This window comes from Aquila chrysaetos, chromosome 2, assembly GCF_900496995.4.
Source record: "Aquila chrysaetos chrysaetos chromosome 2, bAquChr1.4, whole genome shotgun sequence".
NCBI lineage: Eukaryota > Metazoa > Chordata > Aves > Accipitriformes > Accipitridae > Aquila > Aquila chrysaetos.
The window spans coordinates 79,753,764-79,780,050 of NC_044005.1; the positions used below are offsets into that span (position 1 = coordinate 79,753,764).

General features: G+C 35.2%; 1 long non-coding RNA gene across 2 annotated transcripts; it reads left to right on the forward strand.

Annotated features, from left to right (window-relative positions):
- Positions 1–10,796: 10,796 nt before the first annotated feature.
- LOC115333594 lies at positions 10,797–25,251 on the forward strand. 2 transcript variants are annotated; one of them, XR_003920857.2, is made up of 6 exons: positions 10,797–11,034; positions 13,067–13,201; positions 20,863–21,052; positions 21,393–21,525; positions 23,024–23,179; positions 24,434–25,251. It is a non-coding gene; the product is annotated as an uncharacterized LOC115333594 (long non-coding RNA). The 2 variants fall into 2 exon arrangements; XR_003920858.2 differs by having other exon boundaries at positions 24,437–25,251.
- Positions 25,252–26,287: the final 1,036 nt, after the last annotated feature.

Below are 26,287 nucleotides of genomic sequence, written 5' to 3' on the forward strand. Positions count from 1 at the left end.
AAGGTGTTTTTAATGAGCAAAATGTATTATTTAAGGAGTTATTCCTAACAAAAGCTTTCATAAGGCAGGTCTGTCACAAATAACAAGAATTCACAGTATTTATTCTTCTCTCATTAAACCCAAATTGCTTTTAATCAATTTCCTATTGAAGACATTACAAGAAACAACATCAAGTGTTTTCAGAACTTCTTTCACAAACATCTCACCACCACATACTGAAGTCTTGGTGATATCCTAACATTGCAAAAAAGCTGTGGCCATATTTATTAAGGTTTATTGGCGGCCTCTTTGACTCTTGCCTATTTCAGCTGTTTTCTTCTGTGAAAGAAAGGAGATGAAAAGGCTGAGAGAAGACTTGAGATTTCACTTGAGAGATGGGAACAGAGTCCTGGCAGAGTTGCTTGCTTGGTTCAGAGAGATTTATTTACTTTCCTTTCATATTTTTACCAGAAGAGGAAGACATACCTCTTTTAAACTTGGGTTGGACTGAAATTTTTATTGCTGTCACTTTTCTATTGGCTGAACATGGATTCGATAGTTTTGGTTGCATTTTCAACTCATAAATATTTAATCTCTTAATAGCCGTGCAAAAGAATGATAACTGACTTTGTCCTTGTAGAAGGCAAGTCTAATGACATCTTTACAATGCTGTGTTTAGTTAGCTCTCTTTTTTTTAAGGTATTATTTTAATTAATTGCATTTATTGATAAGATATGAAATTCTGTTTAAAAATATACCGAACACTGTATTTTTATATAAAAGCTTTTCAGCCGAAAGACTGTCTTTTACATGGGTCCCAGAGATACGACCCAAATTCTTTTCAAGGTTTATTTTCCTAAAAATTTCATTTTCTTTTTTCTTTTATAAAAAATACTTTGTTTTCCAGGTACATAATTAATTCTATGATTAGATTAAATATTCTATACTAGGATCAATTGCATGCAGTAGCAATAAAAAAACGATCTTGTTATATTTGTAAATACACACTTACTAGTTACATAGCAAAGATATAGGACATTTATATTTAGAGGTAAACTTTTCAGATAAATAATTTCCTTGGATTACTCTCTGAACACTTAAGCGATGAAGGGAAAACTATTTCCCACTTACACATTTTTAAAGCTTATTTAAAATTGTAGAATTTTTAAAGGGGGGGAAAATACAGTTAAATGGGTCTGATTTTAGAAATACTGTAGTACATTTAACTGCAGCCTTCCCTTATGCAGGGAAGAGAGACAGGAGAAAAGAAATATGGATGTTCTTGGCTGTCTTCCTGATTTGGTGCTTGTAGAAGAAAGAAATAGAGAACTATCAGGCAATTTCCCTATAAATCATTTACTTGTCACTGCAAAAGAATGATTTCATTCTTTTCTCTACCTACTGTAAGTTTAGAAATATTAGCTTTTTTTCCCCCAAAAAATGTTATAGAGCCCAGCTTTATACATTTGTCTTAGTCTACATATAATTTCTAGAACTTTACTGCTAAAATCTGAACAGTGTTATAATGACCACAAAGTTCTTCCAAGTTTTATTTTAAAAAATAGTAAAGTACTGGAGTCTGTAGTAACTTGTGAATGCTTATTTTAATCTTCTTTTAGGATGGATAAACTATTGGCGAAGACGGTCTATCAGTGTTTAAGAAAATTTGATTCTTTTTCTTCTCATGAAATTTTATGGAAGATATTTTTGGAAAAAAATCTTTAGTGTTACCTTTTAGTATCAGCTGATAAGTTTAAGTCCATCTTTTACTAAACTTTATTAAAAGTCTGCATTTCATTGTCACTAGGTCATCTGTTGCTGTTGACCTACAAGTCTTTACCCAGTAGCATCTATTTCAATTTACACAGGTATGTTTTGTTTAATACTTTTGCTCTGAATAGCTACCCTATACAGGCTATCATACAAAATAGTCAAAATCTCACATATCAATTAATCACATCTTTTTTTCTCCCAAAAGAATATTTATTATTAATGAACACAAGGAAAATATCCAATGCTCATGAGCAGCACAAATAAAAAGAAAAGTCCACAGATTTTATTTTTTTTTTTAATGCTAATTTTGAATAATTAGCAAAGGCAGAGATCTTTCAGTAGATTCTGTACAGAATTATGTGAAATTCTGTACTTTAAAACACATTAAAGATTGTGGCTTTCACCATGGAAACTCCATTTCTCCATTTTAGTGAGGATGATACTGAAATATATTGGCAAAACTTTAACTTCACAAAAGGCAAAAAAACCCCCCAATAAAATGAAAATTATTATCAAGAACTTATTTATCTTAAAGAGACAAAGTAAAAGTTGCAAGCTCTGCAATATTCTTAAAATGTACAATTATTTTAACAGGAAAAGTTTACGTCTTCATGCAATTCAGGACTATAGACTACAGAACATAATTTGTACGTAAAAACAAATTAGTTAAGATTTAAATGAGATTTGTGCAGGTTGACGTTTCAGTTTTCTCCTTAAAAAAAGCAATTTTTATAAAATTAAAACTTTTAAAATGTGGTTATTTTCTTGATGAATTTTTAAGAAGTTTAAACAATTTAAGTAATTCAGAATATTTAGCTGACAAAAAATGTTTTCTTTTGTTCTTGCTTTTAACCATTTTAACCAACTTCCAATTCTATTTTTTGGCATATTTACTATTTTACCTGACTTTGAAATGAAATTAAGCCTAGATTATATTGTCTAATGAGTAAATTAATTATGAAGTAATTTCATATGAATCAAGCTGGAGACCCAAATTTCCATTTCAAATTAGGAAATTGTTTCCCATTCACTTCTCTTCTAACCATACCAGGACTGTGTATTTCCAAGATAAAGCAAAAGCTGTTCAGAGAATGAAATACAGTAATGGACAAGAATTTTGTTACTCTTCAGTAAAACTTCCAATGCCTTGATAAAGTGCTTTCTGGCCCTTCAGAAGCTACCATGTTCTTCTTGCAAATTTTAGAGGTTGATACTTAGTAAATGTTATTCTCTGATTTATACATCTCAAAACTCATAGAAATTGAGAAATACTGAAAGCCATAATGAACATTTGTTTCATTTTCTCATCCGGAATTAAAATTATCCCCTTCAAACAGAAAGCCTATATATTACTTGAATCTTCCCTAAGCCCTCAAGATAATGTTTAATTGATGGCTACAATTTGTGTTGACTTTTTGCATGAAGTTAATTTCTTCTGGAATATGAACTTAGCACCTAGTGAGGAGTGGATACACAGCTTATGGAACTGAAGGAGGTATATATTTTTTGAGATCTTAGTATATATCCTGTTCAAATTAAAACAAACAAACAAAAAAACCTGTAGGATATTACAGAAAAAAAAAGGTAGAAATATAAATCAACTTCTTTTTCTGACAGGTGGTCTTACTAGGTTACTTATGCTCACATACTTTAAAAGTATATATAAAAAGCCCGTCCTTCATTTCTGTGTGCAGAGTGACCAGCTATGTAATGTGCATAGGGTTCAAGACAAGTTCACAAGTTTGTCACAAATGACCTACCTACCTGTTGACACTCTTGGTTCATAGCTTATAGTACATGTGCTACGTATTGTATAGGAGTGGGTGGGAAGCGGAGAAGGAAAGTGATTTCCTTGTCATGGCTTCTGCATGCTCCAGCAGGGAAAGGGAAAAATTCTATGTCCCCAAGTTAATGGATGCATGGACAATAAGGGGAAGCTCCAGGAATGTAGGTTAGGCAAGCATACAAGAGCAGAGAGAGCAAATAATGACATCTGCTGAATGTGCTGAGGAAGGCAGAGGCTGATGCAAAGAGCAGAGCCAAATTAAGCTTAAGAATGGTCAGAAACTACTCCTACAGATCAGGAGGGAGTTATGCTCACAGTAAGAACGTTTGAAGTCCTGAAAGTTGCCAAATCTGACAGCAAGATGGAAGGAGAGACTGGAGGCTGGAAATCTTTATTTTTTAAACCTTGTCTTTAATTTCTTTTGTCCAACAAGTCTGAGTTTTACCTTGTTCAGGTTTCTGGTTTGTGTTCTAATAAAACTGAGTGTTACATTTTGAAAACCTTTCATGCACCATCCAGTGCTAGCCCCTTTCATTATGGTATATGTTGTTATGCTTATACATATATATGTTTATAAAACACCACAGAAAGGTTTAGGTGCTAGTACCTAAAGAAAATTTAATTATAAATAAAATAATAATGAATGATTTTCACTACAGAAGGACAAAAAAATACTTAATTCTTTTTCATATATTGTCCCAAAAGCATATCCTTGTCAAAATTCCTGTGAGATGTTTAGTCTCTAAACCCTTTTATTACACCAGTGAACGCAAGCTCCTTCATGCGAAGATAAAACAGGGGTCAATGTTAATATCCCATCTTGAGAAAATACTGTGTGTGGTTTTTGAAGCTGTAGTTATGCTGTTTTCTTCTCTAAATTGATCCACGTATAGTTTAAAAGGAGGGATAAGAAGGGAGGAAGAAATAGGAGAAGACTTCACCACACTGATTCAAGGTCTTTTTGGGCTGAAGTTGGATCAGCTCTTGGTCTCACTCAAGTTCTCTTTGGCAGGTATTCATCCTGAGCCATCTAATCTCTCTGATCGCGATGTGACATTGTGGTCTGGATTTATCTACCTTCTTTGAGAGAGAGATATTGGGAGCTTAGTTGTTTTAAGCACCTTTTACAGACAATGAAGAGAGGCAGGTTTATTTGTGAGAATTCAGATTTTTCTTCACAGCCTAACGGGGTTGTTGTAAATGTTCCACATAGTTTTTAAGGTATTTTTCATAGACTTAGTCTCAATATTCCCTTGTCTACAATGTAGCAATTCTTATTTTTCTTTTTTTTTATTTCATAGGAGGCAACCATTGAAGTCCCATATTTTCATTTAAAAAATCCTTCTAATTTTATAGAAGGTCATGCTTGTGTGGTCTTACTTGTCCAAAGTCATGACCCAAGAAAAAAGGGTAGTGTGAGCATTCCACAGCTCCAAAGAATTCAGGAAATAAAAAAAGCTGAACAAGAACTTGGCTGGAAGTTTCTCAATCTGCACAGAGGGGAAAATTTTTCCATAGGCAGGTCTGAGAAAAGGTGATAAATTTAGAGTATTTTCCCTTTATGTAGATTTACAGCTATATTTTCTGCTTCCATTTCAAGTTTCTTCCAAATGAGATTAGAAATTGCCAAGATATTAATCACGCTTCAAATATTTATAGTATAACAGCCAATTCAACTTCAACTATAACATTACTACTACTATCCTTAAGGTAACTCAATTATGCTTGTTTTGTATTACATGATATAATACATCAATCTAAGAGCATAACAACATAATGAATAAAAGCTGAGGAAAAAAGAAACCTGAAGGAATTAATTAAAATAGTATTTACAAGGATGAAGAGATACTTATAGTAACATTTTAGGCCTCAATCCAGAAATTTCTTCTACATACCCCTATCACAGTAGGGGCAGTCGCTAATTGCTTGCAGAGTCTAAAGATCTATCAATGTGAAACGAATGTAGTGCATAAATGCCAGAATTCTCAATTTTGATGGAGGCATTATGAGATTTATAAAATCAAGATCTGGTTGAAAAAGTACACAAAAGCAGGTCAAGAATGCAATAGAAATTCATCTGACAGAGCCAAGGTAGAAAGCTTGGACAGTTAAAGGAGTTTGAAATTGTGGGTACAATAGTCTGTAGGTGGAAAGAAACGTATGAAAATATTGTGGTGCAATAAGATGAATACTACTAGTCAGGTAATCAAGTCGGTTAAGTACTCATTATAGCACCAAATAACTAGGCCAATAATAGCTATAGAGACAGTAAATATTCCTTTCTAATTATTTTCAAGAAGGAATATACACTTATCTTCCAAGAAGCCCCTTATACTACTAAATAGATTTCCTCTTTGCCCCCTTTTCACTGAAACTATTTATTAACTGGGTCCTTTTCTCCATAGGTGTTACATATACTCAGTGAATAGTAGCAGGAAAATATAAATAATTGCTTAACATTTATAAACCAACAATTCTAAACACATTCCTTGTATGTGTATATATTAACATTCAAGCATCAATACAGTAGGTCTGGTATTTTCCAGTTCCTTCCAGCCAAAATCCCACCAATGCCTCTCAGCATGAATCCAACGTGTTTCAAATGTGGCCAATTAATTTTGCAAATGAAGAGCATCTGTGCAGGGTGCATGTCTCAGACTTGCTTTCATTTCACACTGAATATATAGTACACTGTATCTGTGGAAACATTTCTGTTTAGAAAATACCAGACAGAAGTATGAGTAGCAGCAAGTTAAAGAAAAGAACAGTTTTCTGGGGGAAAAAAAATAAAAATCAGATGTAAACCTAAACTTACGTCTAACATTTTATGCCTATCATTTCATGCTGATAATTTCTTTCTTTTGGACTGTCTTTAGAATGTTTAAGAATCAGCACAACTACACAGAGAGCAACTCTCTCATTCTCTGGGAGCAAGGAGCCAAATCTTAAATCAATTGAAATAATGGACTGGACTTGGGTGGAACTTAACTTTTCTAAATCCAAGATGGTGACTGGGGAGGGTGGGGGGGGGGAAGAAAGAAACAAAAAACGAAAACAAACCAACCAAACTATGTAACTAGTAGGTAAAGAAGAAATGGGAAGGGAGGTTTCCCAGTTCACAAGTTACATTTAGCTCAGTGCAGCCCGAAGGAAGTGGTAAGTCGGCTTTCACCATTGAAAGGTAGCTGTGTTTTGAGGAAAGGACTGATCAGGGTTTTGGACATACCTTCAGAAGAAGGCTCATGGTTATTAATGCCACAAGGGATAACGTGGCTCTGTATATCTGGAAGTAAGAGATAAACGGGAAAGTTTAGACGCTTTTGCACACCTCCACACTATGTAGCTCACTGAGACCTTGTCAGACTGAGCCTAAGGTACCCCTGAGCCTAAGGAACTCCTGCTGACTTACATTCAGCCTGTGTTTTTCCTTTACAGGTTTACAGAAAACATCTTCCTCAATCACTATATTCAGTACAGTGTCTATACATACTCTTGCAATGTCTCTCCTCTTTGGTTGTGCAGAAAGACATTTCCTACCAAGGGCTCATCTAGTCCAACACACTTTTCCTGCCATTAGCCAGGATCAGACACTTAGAGAAGTTCCAGGCTTTGGAGTGAGGCTTTATGAGACAACCTGCCCAAAAGTGACTTTTTTTTTTTCCTGTACAGAAAATGTTTTTCAAAGGTTAATTTACATCTTAAATAAAGAAGTTTTACAGTCTTCTCATCTTTTGCTTTTAATATGTTTTCTGTGGTTAGTGTTGTAAATATTGTTCAAGAAACATTGGGCTTCTTTCTTTTTTTTGTTTTCTTTTAGGCATGTAGCATCATTTATATCTTGTTGCAATGTGTCCCATAGGTTAATTAGGCATTGTATAAATAAGTGTTTCTATTTATCATTTTTGAATTTGCTGCCAAGCTATGCATATTGTTAGTCAAGCCGTGAATATTTAGGTGTTTGTGACCTTTCTTCTTAAATGAATTTCTCAAGCAATCTAATCATGTTAGTTGCTCTTCTCTGATCTCCATTCAATTTGTTCCTTTTCCCTCACTTCCCTTTCCAATCAGGTACCAAGATGCTGAGAAATGTATAAAGTATTCTAGCCACAGTCTTAACAGACCTGATAGACAGTGACTAATACTTTCATGATTGATTACTTGATGTTTTGGCATAGGATGCCAAAAACTGCATTGACCTTGGGTTATTTTTCCCACTGAAATATCACATCTAGAGCTAGAGGAGAAATGTCAATACTACCAGAAAATTTTGAAAAGCTAAATGTTTTCTTTTTTAAGAAGTGAGGCAAATAGTTAAAAAAAAATTATGAACCAATAATCCCCCCTACATTAGTTTAAGTCAGTTGAAATATTTCATTTTGACATTTTCCAAATGTTGCAATTTTAGCTTTCTAAATGACAAGCCAGCTATAATTAACTAACATTTTTACACAGAAAGCTAATCTTTTTTTGTGTGTGTAAAAGGTCAAAATAGGATATTTTAATAATTCTGAAAGATTTAGGAAGCAATAAGATGTTGAAAATCACTTCTCTCACTTCTCAGGACACTCACAGAATCAACAATTTGCCACATCTAAAGAAAAAAAAAATCTATTCAGTGGAAATTTTCTGACCATCTTTAATCATACTGAAAATGAATTTTTAATTATTGCTCTTTGTTTTAACACTATTATTATTATCATTATCATCCATGTGTCATCTTCCTACAGAATATCTATTTTAGATTTTTTTTTTCCAATTAAACTTTGTGGTTTTCAAGTTTTTTCTTCAAATGCTTCTGTACTTTCTAGTTACATTTGTATTTTTTCAATTGCAAGTTTCATTAATATGCTGTTTACTCTCACTTTCAGATTGTTAATGAAGATGTTTAATAGGACAAGAGCTGATTCTGACCCCTGTGGCAGTGCATGACACTTCATTTCATCTTGAAACATTGTTTTTCATGGTTATTCTTTGGATTGCTTCAGTCAATTTTTATCCACAAGTCATTATGCCTATTTTGATCTGAGCTGAATGCATAAGATTTCTTCAGATACTACATCAAATATTTTACCCAAAAAAAAAAAAAGAAAAATCCCTCCCCACCTCAAATCCCTTATGTCTAGTCTGCTCTCTCTATCTCCTTCTGCAGTTCAGTAAAAAATAAATCAGCTAATTGTAGAAGAGAATGAGCTTCAGCAATATGTGCTGCTTGCTGATCATGGTTCCACTTATTAATATATTAATTATTATTACTATATTAATTATTATTAATATACTGCATATGTAGGCAATGTAATTCCATGCACTTTGCATGACCCTAGAAACTAAGGGAAAGGCACTACTTAAAAAGTTATTGCCTAAATTAGATGTGGACAGAAGAGAGCAGCACAAATCCAAAACTGCAGTGACAGAAGTCCTTCTTCAGCAGCTGCTCGGCCACCCTGAATAGGCGTCTACCTCTTTGACAGACATTGTCTGCAGCCCTTCTTCTGAAATAGGTACAGACCCAGAACTTCTGGTCTGAATGATTTGTGTATTCTTGTTAGACCTTGACTAGAATTAAAGTAAGGCTAAGAGTTAGGCAGTTAACAGGGGAACCTAACTCGTCTGAAAGGCTCAGCTTGGCAGCTGCTCTTAACACAGTCCTAGTACATACAGACAAGGACAAGCGCTCCGAGGAGAAAGTATTGCTAGCTTTTTATTATATTTTATTTTTAAGTTGAAGGATGTAATCAGAAGGTTGTAAAGAACTTGCGTTGTAAAAGAATTAATGTACTTGTTTAGGAATTAGGAAATCTGAATTCAGTGGTGTCTTTGTCTAGACTTCTAATTCCTCCAGGTGACTTTTTCAAGGAATATACAGCAAAGCATGCTTTAGAAGAAGGATGACTTAGTCATAAGAAATGACTGAAGTCCAGAGCACTCTTCTGTCATCTGAGGGCCCTGGCCACTAGCTGTATTCTTTTCTTCTCCTTCCTTCTGTAGTGGACAACATTTCACACTAGCCTATGGCTTCATAGTTAGGGAATGTTTCTACGAAGTGGTAGCTCGATATCTGTCAGGTAGAAGAAGTTCCGCAGATGTCTCACATTCTTAGTGCAAAACCAACCTTGATTGTTAATATGATATGAAGAGGGGAACATAAGCAATCTTTTAATGCAAGAGATTAATTGAGTCAGTTCTGATGAATGTTAGGAATTGCCTTCAGAAAGGGGCCAATGGTTATGAATCTGAAGTAGATGAAGGTTTACAGAAGACTTATATTTGAATTGCATGCTTTACCACAGATTTAACCTTAAGGTTGTTTGTTTTGTTTTGTTTTATTTGCAGAACTAGTGAAACACCTGCCTTTATATAGTTCTTCAGAAGTTATCTGTCAGATCCTCATCTGTTGCAAGCCAGCCATAGCTAATTTAGTCCCACTTGGCAAAGAGTTTGAATCTGTAAGCAAACTTATTGAGACCAACAAAACATCTCAAAGGATCCCACATTTTTTTGTTTGATGGTTCTGAACCTTTGATAGTGATTCAGAAAATTATGAGTCAGGAAGCAAGACTGACTCACATTAAATCAGTTCAGTGTCCTTTTTGGCAAGAAGGGAACCAAGTAATTTCTGCTTATAAATCTGATTCAAAATTTCATTTCAGATTTTTCAGTTTGTCTTTTTTTTTTTTTTTTTAATCTTATTTTAGTGTATTGGGTTTACATGGCAAGGTTTTGGTAGTGGAGAGAGGGCTGCAAGGGTGGCTTCTGTGAAAAGACACCAGGAGCTGCTCCAGGTCCCTGTCGCTGGCCAAAGCTGAGCCCATCAGTGATGCTGGTGGCACCTCGATGATAACATAGTTAAGGGGAAAAAATGCTGTGCAACAGCAGCTGGGAGAGAGGAGTGAGAATATGTGAGAGAAATAGCTCTGCAGACCCCCAGGTCAGTGCAGAAGGAGGGGGAAGAGGTGCTCCAGGCACCAGAGCAGAGATTCCCCTGCAGCCCATGGGGAAGACCATGGTGAGGCAGGCTGTCCCCCTGCAGCCCAGGGAGGTCCACGGTGGAGCAGATCTTCACCTGCAGCCCGGGGAGAGAGGACCCCACACCGGAGCAGGGGGATGCCCGAAGGAGGCTGTGACCCCGTGGGAAGCCCGTGCTGGAGCAGGCTCCCGGCAGGACCCGTGGCCCCGTGGAGAGAGGAGCCCACGCTGGAGCAGGTTTTCTGGCAGGACTTGTGACCCCGCGGGGGACCCATGCTGGAGCAGTCTGTGCCTGAAGGACTGCAGCCCGGGGAAGGGACCCACACTGGAGAAGTTCGTGAAGAACCACTGCCCATGGGAGGTACCCATGTTGGAGAACTTCATGAAAGACTGTCTCTCGTGGATGAGACCCCACACAGGAGCAGAGGAAGAGTGTGAGGAGGAAGGAGCGGCAGAGACAACGCGTTGTGGACGGTCCTCAACCCCCATCCCCTATCCTACTCTGCCAGTCGGAGGGAGAAGGTAGAGAAGTGGTGAGTGAAGTTGAGCCTGGGATGCAGGGAGGGATGGGGAGAAGATATTTTTAGATTTGTTCGTATTTCTCATTGTCCTACTCTGATTGGCAATAAATTAAATTAATACCCCAGGTCAAGTCTGTTTAGCCTGTGATGGTAACTGGTGAATGATCCCCCGTCGTTATCTGGACCCACAAGCTTTTGTTGTTTTTTCTGCCTTTGTCCTCTTGAGGAGGAGGAATGATGGAGCAGCTTGGTGGGCGCCTTGCAGCTAGCTAGGGTCAACCTGCCACATGTAGAAATTAGATATTTTTTTCTTCATTACTACAACAAATTTAAAGAAAAAAACCAACCACAAATTCTTCATAGTTCTCCTCAAATTTAAAATAGTACCGGAAACTTCTGCTGTTAGATAATTGGAATTACTAATTAGTAAAATTCATTAGTAACTTCTCTCACAATGGTGACCACAAGCTGCTCAGAAATAAGATGAAAGAAGTTCTGAAAAAATTATGGCATTTGTTTGAGCTCAGTGAAGTTCTTTATAAAATCAGATATCTGGTGATTGGTCAGTAGTTCTGTGGAACCTTTACATTCTTTTCAAATCTGTAGTTGCGGGGTTTTTTTTAAAGTATATATTAGTAATGACTGAGTATTCTTATTACCTTTATAAATATACACCATTTTTGGATACTTACAGAGTATTTTGTTTCACAGTAACCTGTAGAAACCTTTTGAAGAGGTTTACTGGGGACTCTATGAAAAGTATTCCTTTGAAATATTGGCATTTGTTACTTTTCAATTTCATTGGTTTCTTGTAGACCATCTTTGCATAGGGATACTTGCATAAGATGGCCTTAGTTCCCTGTAGCTTAATTCTCATTGTAGGATCGGCATAAATAAGGCTGTGCTGAGTAAACAAGTATAGCTAAATATGCAAATATATAATTTTGAGGGTCAGGTAGTACTGGCACAAAATGGTCCTAACTTGGAAGTAGAACATTGTTGAAAATTTTTCCTTTAAAACCATTCTTGAACCTTCTTTTCACTGTCCACACAGAGAATAAGAAAAAAAGTGGAGGGTAGAAAGACTGTAAAGCAAAGTATTGTAATTAATACTTTCTTACATATTAGAGAAACAAAAAAATTACAGACTGATATTTCCCAACTTTTCATTTTTATGTGCTACATATCTCACTGTTTTATCAGCTTTTTGAAGAAAATTTTGTGCAAAAGATGGGAAAAGGTGTTGAATTTTCCTTTCCTTGGTGTAGTCAACCTTTCTGAACACCTGAAAATGCCTTATAATAAGACATTTAAAAGAATATTGAACTTCACAACAAAGGCTTTTTGCTAAAAAACCTGATGTTTGTGATGAGTTATTATACTCAATTATTTACAGATGACAGGATAATGACATAAATTGATAAGAAAAAAATACAAATTCTGAACAAAGATCAAACCCTATTTCTTCATGCAGAGAATCATAACTGTGTTAGTGTTATGTAATGAATTTCAACCCATTTGGGCTGGAAAAATAGAAAGGAAAGCCATTGAATAATCCATTAGAATGTTCTTCCCTGTGGAGTAATAGAATTTAAAGAGGGAAAGGACCAATACTTCTGCACCTTCTTGGTGGGAAGCTTTAAAGTAAATGTCTAATTTACTACATTTGTCTGCAGTTTTGACCAACAATTCTTTGGTCGAAGTACCCATCTTCAGTGAGAAAAATTATAATAAAATTTAGTCATCCCTACAAAGAATTTTATATAAGTGAAAACCAGAGATGCTTCATATACATCAGGAACCTTGCAAAAATTTAGTGCATGTTACATCTGTAATTGCCATATGAATATCATATTAATGGTAAGAGATCTGGTAACTCTCTAAAAGAGAAGAATTGCCTAAAACCAGTATTTTAACTGAGAGTGCTGCTAAATTACTGATTTTTACCTTATCCAGAAAGAGACTTCTGAAGAAAAAACACTGTTTTGTTTTCTTTGGTTTTCTTTTTTAGTGTGATACCTATTACTTTGTTGTATCTTTCCAGTGTAAGATCTTCAGGACACAGGCTCTTCATGTATGCAGTGTTGTGTAAACTGTTGTGTTATAAACCAGATGCTCAACGGGAGTAAATCAGCACTGTGTCATTAAAGTTCAGCTTTGGATTGCCAATTAACTGAAGGTAATTAACATGTTTAAATACTAGTCTGAATCTTCTTTTGGATGAGAAATATTTATAGTTTATTCTGATGAACCTCACTGTTTATTTGAATTCAGTTCTTCTTTGAGTTAGGAATTCATGAACACCCTGAAGAAATGCATCTGTTGTGCCTAACCCTGCCTAATAGTTTGAAAAAAAAGCCTTTTTTTCTTGTTTCCTACAGAAGTCCTGGATCCACAGCCTTCATAATGCTTATGGCAGCCGAATACAAGGATTTCTTGTCTGCCCAAATGTTTTTTGTATTATGATAGCTGAGATGTATGCACAGACAAACAGTACTATTAAATCAAATTAGCCGCAATCAATACAAAATTAGGTATGAATGTAGTAATACAGAGGTAAAAGTAACTGCATATATATTATCTTCCCACATGAGAATGAGCTATATAATTATTACCACAATGAGAAGGTTATGTTGTTTTAACTGTAATGTTACACACTAAAGAGTAATTTTTTTTTTGTTTAGTCAGAGCTTCTAGGCAGCATTGCAAAATCTAAGTTACAAACCCTATGCAAGCTAAATCTGATTCTCAGTTAATATTCAGAACTGCTAAGTCCTGGACAAGTCAGGTGCAGTTCCGTTCATATTCAGAATACATGTAGCACCAAAATTGTAACACCAAAATCTATGCTACAGTCAGAAGTGACTGTCATGAATGTTTGTAAGGACTTTGTTTTCATGCTTACAAAAAAGAAGTTATTAAATTGCTGCCTTAAACTTCTGAATGGTTCTAAGGAAATAATTGGGATTTAAGGCACTACAGTATTTTCTGTCAGTTCATTTTACCTTCCTGCCTTTAAAATAGGAGTATTAGTGAGATGTTGCCTATCTTGTCTTTCATTCCTGATTCCTGTCATCAGTTCCTATGTCAGCCACCTAGTGTGTAAACCACCCACTCATGACTATTGGAGGCACTCAAATTACTATTAAAACATTGAGAGTATATAGTCTGAATTAACAAGATTGATCTATTTAATCCTATTTAAGGGATTTATCCAAACAACTCAGATGTAAATTGTTACTAAATGTCAAAATATCCTTACTACATAGAGAAACTTGTTGCTGTTGTTATCTTCAACATAATCTCTGGTGATTAACAGATGCGATTGTATGTACTATAAATCATCTTTGGACAAGGCCTGAACTCTCTACATAGTTTTCTGAAAACAGTATAGTCCAAATATTTGTTGAGGTACCATGAATAGATATCTTATATATGCTCAACTGTGGTTGGAATTTTGATTTTCTATTACAGATACAGCTGAATTCATATTCCTTCCATGTTTCTCAATGCTTTGGAGTAGATTTGTAAGACCTTGCCATGTAATGTGTCATATTCCTGTGAAAGCACTTCAAATGATTGTTTAGAATTTCCACTGTCCCCATGCTCACTGCTGTTTTTCTGGTCATTCACAACTGTACAACACTGTGGTCCAAAAATGATGTGCTCTAAATTCTGATACAACAGTTGCAGCCTAGAATTACTCCTTTAGTCTAGTCCCACACTGCTTTGCCCTTCAGTAACTGATTAGACACATCAGAACACTACTTCCAATATCCACCAAAGCATTCACCTAACTGCTAGGTGTTACTGATTTGACAGTTATTTGGTTTTGTCCATGAACAATAAATTCATTTATCACATATGTTAATAAAATAAAAAATATAATTTAAGAAAATGATAGATTTCCTTTCATAATATAAAAATTAGGATAAAGTTTGGCTTTCATTGTTGTGATCATATGAAAAACATAGTAGACTGATTAAGAGATTGACAGCCTCAGCAATGAATAAAAAAGTAGTGGTTTTATCTTGGGAGAACTGATATTATCATTCAGATATTTCATCAACCTCAAATTGTGTTTTACCCAAAGTGGGAGTTCTAAATATAAGTTCTTGTCAGCTAGTCACACTTTCTTCCAGCTCGAGTATAAATGGATACTAAAGCCACTTAGTCCCCCAAATTAATTTTATTACTCATACATGAATAAAAGAATCTAAATCATTAAAACAAAACAAGCTTGACATTCTCTAAAGTTTATGGAGAAGTGCTCATGGTGTTCTCCAGGTCTAGAAGGAAAATCACTCTGTTTCAAGCTGGAGACATCCTTTGAATTTCTGGTAATCTTTCACCAGCTTTTTACCAGCACCTACATATTAGTTTCTAATACAGCAAGGCTCATTGCTTCTCTGTGTTCTTGAAGTGTACGCTTCGTTGGTCTCTTATTTAACTGGGCATGCAATGGGTCAATGAAATCCTGAAGCATAAGGGAATTAAATCAGACAAAATGTTTCTGCATAAGTAGGGGGCAGTCTGAATTATATTCCATCAGATTGGAGGATATTTCTAAACATATGAATGTGCAGAAACGTCTTCTTTTTTTCTCCTCTAGGGTGGATATTTTTATGCTTGTTCAATATTTTTGGGTTGGTTTATTTTACATGAATACACCTAGATTATTTATGTCTTCATTAATCCATTTCATTTTGTAAATATTTGTACTTAGAATTCCTGCCTGTTTTGAAGTGTTAAATATTTATTGTCATGAAGCATTTGAAAGAATATTTGGATTGAATTTATATGTCATTTTTCTGTATTCATGTAAGCGACTAAGTTTCTGAAGGCTCTCTGCTTTGTTAAATTTTCATTTTCCAATATTTATGTTGGAATTAATAATTGGAATCCAGTATCAAAGACAAACATGTCCTGGGAAAGATTTCAGGACATAAAATCCAAAGCAAAGAAAAACACTTCCATTTGCTATATCCTTATTCACAGCTACCACTATTTATTCCACAGTAAGACTCCATATTGTCTCAGTGCTCTGCATTAGTGAGTGATGATACGCTTTGCATGTTCGTACATCAAGGGATCTTTATCACTAAGCTTTCAGCAGATGTGTTCCAATTTTTAGCACGAGAGGTATTTTCTCACAACTGTAAAGTAAAAAAGAAAGAATGGGATGCATTGGCCTGGAATAAATCACATCCATCATTCATGGCCGCCCTAAAAACTGCTGTTCAATATAAGAAAGGTAATTCTTGATTGTTCCATTAACTCCATCACTTGGCAAGTCATGGTAGACAGGCACAAAACAAACCATGTGATAAATGTAACAGTGAATTTCAAACAATGATTAGATTTTGTAACTAGATTCTGTAACATTTAGACTGCACTCTGGGTTTCAGATATCGGATATAACAAGAGGCTTATAGAACTAAACATTGCAACCTGCTTAATCAAATATAAACCACAAAATTAGAAATCTAATTCCTAGAAATAGGCAAACTAAAAATCTGTGATCCTATGGAGTTACAAATTTTGTTGAATTAAAATTTATGTTCAATTTAAAGAATTGTTTGTAGATTGTTTTGAATCATTTTTTGCAGCTTTTATACAGAGCAACTTAGACATGAGGAACCATGCAATCAAGGAGGTGTTTTCTTACCATGAAAAGCTACCTCATTTATTTAAGTTATGAGAAAGCATCTGTTAGCACAGTCACAATCTTCATTTTTCAAGCTTAGCAGCAAGATTCACTAGATCCTTTTAGGGAACTACTTCATTCATTCCATCCATAGAAATTTTGCTCCAATTTAGCAGTGTGAATTATTTTCCTGCCTATTACTATTGATTACCGATAGCTATTGTATAAGGTGCAGAATCTGAGAATATGGAAGGTGAGTATGTGGTCTGTCAGTGTTCTTTCTCTCTGTTCTTTAGACAAAAGGAAGTGAATGTGCAGGGTAATAATACAAAACCATAATACAAGGTATTCGAATAAGAGAGGTAATAAGAGTGGACATTAAGATGAGGAGCTAGGGTATGATGATGAGGTGAGGCTGTCTGTACGGGCCCTTGAACTAGGAGAGGCTACAAGAGACCATGAAATGAATTGTTTATGCTCAGATGGAGCACATATTACCAAGTAGTGTATTTAAGTAGAAACTGTTGCCTGTAGAAATTCTGTCTGTTGCTGCTTTTTTTTTTTTTTTTTTTTTTTTTTTTTTTAAGATGTTGGAATGTGAATAGTGAAAAAAACTGAAGTTTAAAGAGGAATAAAGTGGTATTATGTCTAAATCACTTGCATCTCCTTTCTGATGCCCTTCCTGGGAAACTGTATAGTAGCTTTCACATCTTTGCTACAGCTGTGACAAGCAGAGCTTGGCAAGTCACTGAGATAAATTTTTTCAGTGTATATTTCTCAGCATCCCACCACAGAAGCATTGTAGTGGGTTTCATTTCACTTAATTGTGTTCATCTCACATTTAGACATCTTCATCTGAGCTGATCTACAAAGGAACTCTGTCTTCGATAAAGAAAGATAGGCGCTTGTAGCATTTGACTTATCTTACCTATTTTAAGATGAGATGAGCTAAACCTTAAAAGTCTCTCCACTGACTATAAAAGGAGTCAAGGGTAACTGATTCAACTATTGTCATCTGCAATATAGACATCTGTATTTCATCAGTTGTTCCCTAGCCCTAGAACCTGTTTTTGCAGCAACGTGCAGCTCTCACTGCATCCAAAATTAATGAGATTTATGGTTTGAGTAAATTAAATTCTACAAAACCTGACATCCTTTTAAGAAAACAGATCTTGGAAATCTCAAAATTTTCATAAGCTTCAGCAATTGATATCTCTGTGCCTCAGCTCCCCACCTATTAAACAGGAATAATACCCTCTCACTTCATAGTTCTGTGAAAGTAAATTAATTACTGTTTGTGAAGCATTAGATGTTATAATGATCACTGCCATCAAAAAAGCCATGAGGAAATTAATAATTCTGTCTCCCTAGCAGAATTTGAATAGTTGCCTAAGGCTACACAGTGAGTAATGACGAGAAAACAAAATATTGAATAGCTACTTATTTCTGAATACTATTAATCATGTGTGCTGAATGATGCAAGGGTTTCATGGACAAAACAGTACATGAGCATCTAATTAAAAACTGTATTATACTGCTTATGCACAAGAGCACAAATTAAGATTCCACAGATTAGTTACATTCTAGCCTATTCTAACTTTTGAGTGCTTTGCTTTGCAACTACAATAGTCTTTTGCTGTAGTTTTTAACATGTAACTATCATTGAGTTTGAAAGTGAAAGGCACTTTCACAATTTATTAATATTTTTGATTTTTTCACAAGCCTGCAAATAAAGTAATATCCATCTATCCAGAAAGTCCAGCAGAAGCACAGCAAAAAAGACTAACATTAAGTACTATATATGGTTGAATTACCTTGTGACTGTAAAGGTAAATAAGCTTAGGATCTATTTGCATGGATTTACTTGCAAATTCAGGGACAGCCTACAGAGAAAGAACTTGTGAAAAATCATGGAATACTTGTCCATGTGATAAATAAAATCAGCAATAGGTGAAACATGTCTTATTTGTCTAATTTGAGCATGGGGGGGAAGCAAAACAGAGTATAACCAAGAGCCATCAGTTGTTATATGACGTTTGTCACCTGGTTCTACTTACCATATTCCAAATATTTCAGTAGAATTTACTAAACTGCCAGTTAACTAGATCTTGAGAGACAAAATGTATCTACCAGAAAATAATTCTGAACAACAAATTACTTTCACTCTTGACCTTGTACAGAATTGATCCTATTCCTCAAATTATACAAGGTCCCTGTGCTCTAGTACATTATGTACCTCTTCCCAGTATATCTGGGACATATCTTTTCTATAAACAAACAGTACTCATATCTGAATAATCATTTCAAAGCATTCTTGATTCTTACTGTTATTATCAGAGATTATTTAACTGTCAGAAGGACTCCCCCTCATATTGTCTTTGGCATTTGCTTTGCCTTGCATAAATAGAAGCAGTGCAATAGTAAGATAGGCTTTTATTTGCTTTTATATTTCAAGAAACCACTTTACCTCTGAGTAGATTGATCCATACTCAGAATACAGTGTTGTATTTTCTTAATGGAACGCTGTTTAATCACTCTGGAAGAATTTCCCGTGTTTTTTCTGTCTTTTATGTAGCTGCTGCCCAGTGTTGCTGAAGGGCACTGTTCAAATGAAATTACACTAGACATCATGTTGTATATCTATTATATAGATTACGTTATATATATTATGTTTAGTTTAAAAAACAAACGTGTGTTGACTGTGTGGCACACTGTGGTCTTTTACATTTTGACAAACGTTCGTGTCAGAAAAGAATTACAATATTTGTAAATGTTTGAAAACATTGCTGATATCAAAATGCAAATGCTTCCTTCAATGTACCTACTAAACTTCTTTCTAACCCTTCTTTTCATTTTAAAGGAAATTGAAATGAAAATACAATAGCAAAACATGAGTCAATGTCAGCCTATGGATTCAACAGGGTTGCTATTGTCTTCGACCATCTTCATCTTCCCCAAAACATTGCTGAGCAGAGGAAGCCTAAGCAGAATAAGCAGAAAGCACCAATTTCAAGGAGGGCTTCTTAATTCTCTTTGTGATATAATTCAGGCAACAAAAGTCACACTCGACTTGCAGCTGAATGTACTGCCCAGTGCCTTCAAGTTGTGGTCTTTCCTCTTCCAGCTCCTATGAATCATGCATTCATATAATGGCTTAGCTTAGGCAGCAAAAAGATGTGATGATTTTCCTTGAAAAGAAGACCTGTGCATTCAAATCCCTGAATATTAAGAATAACCGAAGCTCAGGTTTCCTCCTTCCTTTGGGAATCCATTTGCCATTTAGCTCTTATACAGAAAGTAGATCCTGGAACTTTTTCCTTTAGTGCCTAATTAGAAGCTAGAGATATATGTTCAAATTCAGGTGAAAGTCAGATTGGAGGGAACATTTCCCCTTCTACTTCGTATTCTGCCTAAAGTGAGTCCCATGCTTAGGCACCTCTCCCTTTTCAGTTGAGATTCAAGATCATGAATTCCATCCTTGCAGAGAAAAGCATAACTTTTAGACATTTCAGTGCTGAGCATCACAATGCTTATGTATATTTTTGGGCCTTTCCCATAGCACTTTACATCAAAGGACATTTAGAGGTAGTAAGTAATGTGCTTCCAAAAGCATTGATGCCATCCTTAGTAAACATGCAGATTTACTTCAGGTATGACTTTCCTTTTTCTAGGAAGTTAATTCCATACCGCTCTAACCATTTTTCCATTATTGCACAAAAGTTACTTTTACCTTCTATGGGAATCAGCTCAAGTTTTCCAATTACTTTAATGGCAGTGAACAAGGCTGCATCTATCAAATAGCATTAACCAAAAAAGAACTTTGAATTTCTTATGGCTATAAGCATATCAAATATTCTATTTTTTTTTTTTTTTTTTAGGGAAAACTTGTTCATTCTCTAGGTTAAGGTTTTCTCTTAACATTTAAGGTAGCATTTTCAAAATAGAACACTTTTTACATTCTCAAAACTATCTTTGGGTTGTGAACACCCACAATAAACTCAGTATTTACAGATACTTTCAAATGTCAGCTGAGGTTTTTCTCCTAGGATTTAAGTGTTAAAACATTGGCATTGAAGGTTAAAGTCTGTCCTTGCTGTCTCTGAGAATTCTGTTTAAGTAAGTACAGGCCAGATGAGATTGGCATTTTTAAGGTGGATGTGTAGCAGAGTAATTCCTCATTTTTTTTCCCGCAGGATAGCTACTCATGGTGGTGCCCCACAAAGCTCTCACATGACCTGGATGAGAGCTGTGCAAAAGGTACAAAAGTGTATCACTGGTACAACCAGTTCAAAAATATCGATTACAGAAGAGGCAAGACCAGCAGTGGAACGAGCACTGTGTCACTTCACATCCTTGGCAGAGAGATGACTTTTAACACCCTAGGTAAGTCGTGTCATTGCACATGTCATCAAGAGTCATAACAATGTCATATATTTAACTGACAAACCTCCAACTCCTTACTGAGCATTTAAGGAGGGTGAATACAACTATGTCAGCAGGAAAAGTGGCTGTCATTTGACAAACTGACTTTCCTACCTGAAAAAGACATATGACATGTATCAAAATGAATGTTTGCTGCAGATAGCTTATAGCTCTCTGAGACAGGTATAAAATGTGACCGTATGAAACTGCAGCTTTCCTTCTTTTTATGTCTCCACCCCTCAGGGCAGGGGTCACCTGTCTTAACCAGATGGTACACCAACCTGTATTTTTGTTTCCTCAGTTAGAATTTAAACACACCAGTAACAGGTCAACAGGAGCTCACAGAGGCTGACTCTGAGTCAAAATATTCCTTATCTGATGATACACAAGTATTTTGCCTGTGTGTGAGACAAGATCTCCTGGATCCCAATAATGTAGGTATTCAGGCAAGTACTGTGTTTCAGGTATGATTATCTCATCTGTCATCCATGTCCCAGCTGGCTGCTGCTCACTCAACTTCAGCGAATGAGTGTAATGTCTTTGAGACTATGCTATCAGTGTATTTTAACAGTAAAATAAGAAAGATTTTCAAAGTAAGAGCTCCATGGCAGGGATGTTTCAAATTTAAGTAATTGATAATGTTACTGAATAATTTTCTACAATATATGCAATACCTCATTCCATAGACTGATCGCTTCTACCTTAAGATACAGAGAGCCAGAAAAGCTCTCGTAGTCTAGGCAAAGAGAATTTGCAAAAAAACACCACCATTTTATACATATTTCTACATATATCTTACAGATGTATTTCTATGTATATCTTTGTATTTAATTTTCTAACAGTGAACCCAAAGGATACAATCATCTCAAATAAAATGTTTTACCTCTTTTATCCCCATATTTCAGTCAACATGAAATATAATTCTAATGTTTTGCTTACAAACTGAGTAATATTATTCTATAAAGCACAATAACAAGCATGGACTATCCACAACACTGCTAATGTAATCACTTGAGAAAGAACAGAGGTGAAGAATGGTTTGTGTCCGTACATTTCCTGTGAGACACCTGAGGAAGAGGAAAACCTAAATAGAACCCTTTGCTGAAAAAGACAATCCAAAGCAGGCAGTAATACGTTGTTCTAGGATGCTACCACTTTGATATACAGGAATAAATTTATATTAGAAATTTGAAGGAGTTCAGCCTGAAAATATGTATCCTGATCTGGACTGGGGCTCATAGCTTCTGGATTAATGTAAAAATTTCTGTCTTTTGGGAAGAAGTGAACATCCCATCCACATCTGTGGATCCTAATAACATGATGATTTTCTCCATCATACATTTGCAAATAAGAATTAATTTTTCAAATTAATTGCAAGAGATCCAGTCTAATGTTACCATTAGATTATCCCCTCCAGCAGTACACGTGTAAGATTATTGTTAAAGGTAGTATGCTTGCACCTTGGCAGAATGTTTTGGAGAATGTTAGCTGTGGTTAGCTTATAAATCTAAATTTTTGTGAGAATTTGACTCATAGGTAGTATCAGTCCCATATGTTGAGCTATTGTTTAAAAGCTAATAGAACAGATGTTAGAATCATATAATACAACCATTGCAAAAACAATGAGGGGTTTGTCTTCTTTTTTCTTTTCCTTTTTTTTTCTTTTTTTCTTTTTTTTTTTTTTTTTCAGTGCAAAGTATGTAGGCTTCACACTAATTTAGTGTGAGGTTAATTTAGTGGAAATGCTGAAACACCCTTTCCTAAGTAAGAATACATAGAAATCAGAAATGTTTAAGAATGTTGTACCCTGGGAAGAGCAAAGATGGAGGCAGAAATGAGTAAAGCATTTTAGTAATGTTGCACAGGGATAAGAAAATTCTAAATTAGTAAGTTGAGATTCTTGTGCTAAGGAATGTTTTTATTGTTGAACAGGCTTACTTAACATGGGCTCAGGGCACCCTTCCTAAAAGGGACTAGTAAAATTACTGAAATAGTCCCTGATTTGTATTGCTGAGAGGACCACAATGATTTTCGTGAAAAGTGCCTACACCCCAGGGAGTCCTCAGGGTCACCAGAATTTAAGTTTTGGTTTGTATTTTTTTCTTCTATCTCTTTATCTGTTTTCTATAAGTGATCATTTCCTGAAAGGTGGTAACTGAGTACAAAAGAATAGCCTGAGACTATGTGTAAAAAAATCCCTAATTCGTGTGGTTAAGATCATAATTTTTTATTTTTCTGCCTCAGCGGCACACAAATCTCATAGTAACTTCATGGTTTCCATCTGATTTAGGATGATCTGCCTGGTATAAACAAGTTCACAGCAGATGTTGTTGCTCCATTAAAGATCTTCTTGCACGTATGGAGTTATATAAGACAAACCTGAGGTCAAAACCTGCACGTTTCCTAAATATCTCACAAGGGTATTTCTAGCTGATTACCACTTTTAAAGTAGATGTGGACATTTGAAATATTTGGCCTTTTTCAATACCTGCAGGTTTTTTTTGGTATTTTGCCTATAAAGCAAGAATTTCCTTTTCTAAGAAACGTCTCCAGATGCTTCTTGTTTCAAAGGGGAATGACTGATGCTTATTATCCCTGGATGACATTCCCAAATTTCTCATTGAAACATCTGTATTCAGGCAAAGATTGTTCCTCTGCGAGCAAGACTTTGCAGGTGCTGTTATAGGATTTCCTGGAGATAGAAAGTATACAGTCTGAGTGACAAAGAGCTATGAAAAAAGAGATACCACAGGATAAATTCACAGATGGTGTTCTATCCAAAAGAAAATGGATGGAAAATTTCCTCAGACATTTTACCACTTCACAGGTGCTATGCACTCTCGCTGAGCTACTGATTCTAGTTATGTTTTAATTCTTATTACAAATACTTTCAAGGAAGAATCCTTTTAATTCACATTTACTATGTGTGTACGCAAACTTAAATATAAGCCCATAACAATGAAACCATAAACTATCCTGCCTACTAACCTACTTTAGTTTCTGTAGTATGTGTATATGACAGTTAGATAGAGTGAACAAGAAGCGTGCTGCAAGGCCACTGTTGTAATAACTGTTAAGATTCATGGTAACTTTCAGCTTACTTTGGATGCTTGTTTTTAAATTATACACTGAGCAAAGCATCATGCTATAATAATTTGCCACTGCCTGAGATACCCAGAACAAAAAGACTGTATGGAAACTTCACTTTGTGGTAAACATGGAGCATTTGAAGAAATGTATAATAAACCAGTGGTGAAGTGTGTTGCTTGACATGGGTAGTATGCTCACTGTTTCTAAAAGAATCCATATGAATAGTGTATAAAGAACTAAATTTTCTCTTAGCAGCACAAAGAAAGACAAAACCTGGTCTGGCTGAGTTTTGGAAGATGAATTCGGATACCTAAAATGAGAAAGCCAGCTACTACAGATCCAAGGTAGTTTACGGTTCTTCAACTCAAAAAAAAAAAAAAGATTGCAAGGATCTTATTGCAAACACCTTCTGGAAATAGTAGCAACTGAGACGGGTGGGTGATATATATGGTCTGAGATCTGTTTTCAATTTTAGGACATAGTTTTAGGTTCAGACTGCAGACTGGCAGCAGGAGCTCACACTTCTACTTTATGTAGTGGGAGCTTGAGATCATTACAATACATATTGTAAAGCACAGATATTTGCAAATACATCTACACACAGTAATTTATACTGCTTAGGATTCTTACTGATAACTTTCATGATCCAATAATCATTGACTAGCTCTAGAAGGCCACATTGGGTTTGAGAACTATTGGCTCAGTAAATTGAAGAAAATTTCCTGTATCTGTCTCATGCTCCATGGAAAGAAGCAGTTTCCAGGGCTCATGACCTTACACTTTTTCCTTCGAACCCAGTGCAAGTAAAACTTGAAAGTTTCATGTTCTGTATTTTCTTCCAGCTTAAAGATTTAACTTCAATTAGAATTATTTTTAGTCTCTTAGGGAGGAAAGAGAGCACTTTCACATCATCTTAAGCACTGCTTATGAGAGAAAATATTTTTAGTTCTGGAAACAAAATATACTCTTTTAATGGAAGAAGTATGTATCTCTAAAGTCACAAACTGTCACTCACTGAGGAAAGGAATACTGGTTTCACATATTCAAAATCACTCACATAGACGTGAAAAATGAGCCTTCTAGCTGACTGACAGATTGCCTTTAAACAGAAGAAAATTAAGGAGAGATGTGTTCTTTACATATTTTTTTTAGTTTGTTTCTTGAAAAACCTAATAAGTGACTATAAAAAGCCTACCAAATACATTTAAACTCATATATTTTATTTCATTTCAAATTGACTTTTTATGAGTTTTTTTACATGATAAGGAATTTATATTTGTCCAATTCACACCACTTCCCTGCATTTCTGCAATCCCTTTGAAGCCAGTACAGTGAAAAGTAGAATTGGACCGGATACCTTCATACTTGAATACACTGACTGTGCACTACTTCAGGACAGACATCTGTAGTTGTATCACTATAATATATTCTAGTATAAATATTGCATAATGGGTATGAAACTGTATTTGAGATCTTTTAAGGAAAGAAAAGTAGAGTAATGCACTCGTGTGCATTTTCTTCCCATCTTCAAATGTATAAAACACTGCATTGGCTGATAGCTTCTTGTCAAGAAATTTCCCTGGATTTAAAGACTCTCATTAATCTCTTATTTTATTGGAGCCATATTACAGAACATGATATTCATCATGTGCAATATATTTCTTTGTTATTGTTATATAGTCACCCCTCTCATATACAATGCATACTGAACAACTATTGATCTTAAACTTTATATATCTTCCCATACTTGACAATTTTCATCCAAGAGGTTTCATTACTGATCCTGTTAGGTGAAAAAAGAATCAGCAGAATACAGTTCATACTTGAAAATTGTGCGTGGTGAAATACAGTTGTCATATTGCTGTTTTAATTATCCTTCACTGCTGAAAGATTAGAGAAGAAAAATCTATTGTATGTTCTCTGTTAGACAAGAATATGCTACTGATTCAGGATCTGATCCAATTCCCTTTAAACTGGGTATACAGACTATCACTGATTTCAAAAGGAGTTGGATTGACCAACAGTATTTGCAGTGTGAAACTGGATATAATCATTCCAAGCTTAAGTAAACAGAAATCTTTCCTGTTTAAATCTGATTTAACTTAG